We start from the raw sequence: 3,299 nt of genomic DNA on the forward strand, positions 1-3,299 counted from the left end.
GTCGTCCATTGACTTCAGATTTTTCTTCCTATCGCCTTTGCTGCATTCGCGTTGACATCCCTTGCTGCTGTCATACCATTCTATATATTGCGCAATTGAGTGAAGTTGTCGCACGGACAGGACTGCACCGAAAAGCTACTAAAGACTTTACGTCCTTTCGATCTCTTTCTATCCGAGCTGATCTTGCGGAAACGTGCTGGTCAGATGACACATACTCAACGCCGGTGAGTGACTGCATCAGCCTACTAGTTTCAGCTCGTACTGGCATTGACATTGTCCAGATCTACCTTTGAGACTGACTCATTTCATTTCCTCTCGTGAATCCCATGCTTGTTTTTAGTGACCTCATCAGTACTTGCTCAATTACTAAGTCGGAAGAAAGCCTAGCCCAAAAGCTATCGCTTCTTCGAATGACAAAAATCCCATCCACGACGTCTTTATGTAGCTTTTGGTTACTTTCTTTCAGCTCTTCTATTTATTGAATAGATATTTTCGACAATTTCGAATACAGGTTGTGGCCTGCTGCTACAAAGTAAGGGAGCATCTCAGAGAGTTCTTGAAGATGCTGCACCCAGTTTCCGGTCCGTTCTGCCCTGATGGCCTTCTTAAGCACTCCGAAAATTTCTGAATAGTGAAGCCATATTTTTGCAGTTCTGTTGTTCTGCAGCGTGTCTTGAAACTGCATCATTCGTGTTTGGATTTGACGCACTACATCTGTATTGGATGCATCTTCAAGGGTTACTTCCTCATGCAGTAGAGCTATACATATTGCGGAAGCTTCTACAAAGTCGTGATGACTCGCACGTATGTCATCTGTGCAGTCGAAACCATACGATTTGCAAATAAGAGTGATCTGCAATGCTGAATCTATAAGCTTGTGTGCTCTCATGGCTCTTGAAACAGCCTTACCGCTAAGGATATGCTTAATGGTGATACCGGTATATAAGCGTTCGAGCACTTCTTTTATTCCTGTTTCCGTCATCAAGTGCCCGATCGCTCCAAGAAAGCTCATACATCAATGAAGACCACCAACCATTTAAAATACTGCCTTGAGATGACTATCAGCAGGCTCAGTATTGATGATATTCACCGCTTTCATGTACAAAGGTTGGTAGGAAATAACAACTAGTACCATTCCCGGCTGGCGTGTTTATCGGAGATAGAACGTATGGTCGTGTATACACAAGAAAGATCGGAGGGATTACAGTCGATCAAAGGCAGAAAAATAATTGACGACGCACCTTTGTATGACCCATGGTTAATTACTTGCATAAATCCACTCTATTTGACCCCTTTCATGCCATGTATTTAACTTGCATGCCATAATAGGGCAATGCCATCGGTCTTGTCGTCGAAGGTGATGGTCGGGATGGGTTTGTACACAAGACTGTTCTCCTGTTGGCTTCTGTTGTAGAAGAAGAAAGGCACTTGCCCAACCTGCTAGAGTACTTTAATGTTTACAACTGCTCTTGGGATTAGGTTGGGAATTTGGGTAGCCTTGGTGTGGCAGCAGCTAGTACGCCCATCCCATTGAAAATACCTTTTCCGTGGATAGTGCAAATGGTGTGGTCAAAAATGTCCGCAATAAACTGGATGAAAGTTTTAGAAATCATCCCTGGAAATTCTGTACCATGAGTTTCTGCGGCAAAACGCAAAAATCGAAGCACTTCAGAGTAAGAAGTAGAAAAACATAGCCTATTCAGCTGGTCGATGAAAAAACGTAGACCAGATTGCTGGTGTAGCTAGACTCCGAGGTATACTTGTAAAAGAGCGAGCAAAGATTGGGGACGACAAGCCTGCATTATTTCTTGACCGATTGAACCTACCCGTATGTAGTGAATTTCCAGCAAAAAGGAAAAGATAGGCACCAGGGATTAGGACATTAAACTCTCGTCAAAACGGTGTCAGAGGGTTTTAAGACCGAGTTGATAAGCCTTTATCTCCTCTCCAAATTCTGTAGAGCCGTCTGACTCTCTTTTTCTTTTAGAGGATATCTTGATTTCCTCCTCTTTTTCCCTAGTAACTGGAAAACGAGGGAAAAGGCTAATGACAGAGCAATCAAAGTAACATATTCATTCTTCTTGCACTGGGAAACCCCAGAAAACAAGTCTTGCAGACTGTTGTACAGAATCTTCATTTACCCCCTCTTTTCCCCCTGTAAGTGGGGAAAAGGGGGAACAACTTATTACACACCAATGAACAAACGCATACTCGATCTTTTTGGACCCAAGAGCATTAGGATTCAGGAATGCCATTATGAGAATCAAAAACTACCCGTCATAGATTTTTGAGATTTCCACTGGATTTTCCCCTTTCCCCCCATTTTTCACTCTGTTCCGCCAGGGGATTCCTGGGGACTTTTGGAATGTTGTACAGAATTTTTTTCTCTACAAAATGGTTTAAAAATTATTTATATTGCTATTTTGACCCAGTTCGTCGATTTTTTCCGTAGAACTAGACTATTTTGCTGTTCGTGGTTTAGCTTGTCTGTTTTAGCGGTGTTAGTGTTTCCAAGTGTATATCTGAAGTTTCTCGTCTAAAACGTATGATTTAGGATGTTTGGGTGTTTTGCTTCGTAGTTCAGCTTGTCTGTGTTAGCTTTGTTACTGTTTAAAAGAGGATTTTGATAGAAGTTGTTTAGTTATGCTGTTTCATGGTTTAGCTTGTCTGTGTTTGCTTTCGTGGTGTTTCCAAGTGTATTTTGAAAGTTTTTTGTTGTAAACGTAAGATTTAGGATGTTTAGTTTTGCTGTTTCGTGGTTTAGCTTGTCTGTGTTAGTGTTGTTGATATTTCCAAGTGTATTTTGGAAGTTTTCCTCTGAGACATATGATTCAGGATGTTTATTTGTCATGTCTCGTGGTTTAGATTGTCTGTGGTAGCTTCGTTGGCAGGGTTGGATCCAGGATTTTTTTTATAGGGGGACGCAAAATAGGTGGATCCGATAAACTTGCGTTAGGACCAAGTTTAATTAACACAATCTTGCGTTAATTAAGTAAAATAAACTACTTTAGACTACGTTATGGGGGGACGCGCACCCCCCTAGCCCCCTGGATCCGCCACTGTTTGCTGGTGCTTTAAATTGTATTTTGGAAGTTGTTCGTTGGAAACGTAAGATTTAAGATGTTTAGTTGTGTTCTTTCGTGGTTTTTCTTGTCTGTGTTAGCTTTGTGGATGTTTCAAAGAGTATTTTGGAAGAAGTTGTTTAGTTTTGCTGTTTCATGGTTTAGCTTGTCTGTGTTAGCTTTTTTGGTATTTTCAAGTTTATTTTGGAAGTTTGTGTTTAACACGTATGATTTAGG

This window comes from Artemia sp. Qi Xiang Cuo, chromosome 8, assembly GCF_049724085.1.
Source record: "Artemia sp. Qi Xiang Cuo chromosome 8, ASM4972408v1, whole genome shotgun sequence".
NCBI classification, from domain to species: Eukaryota; Metazoa; Arthropoda; class Branchiopoda; order Anostraca; family Artemiidae; genus Artemia; species Artemia sp. Qi Xiang Cuo.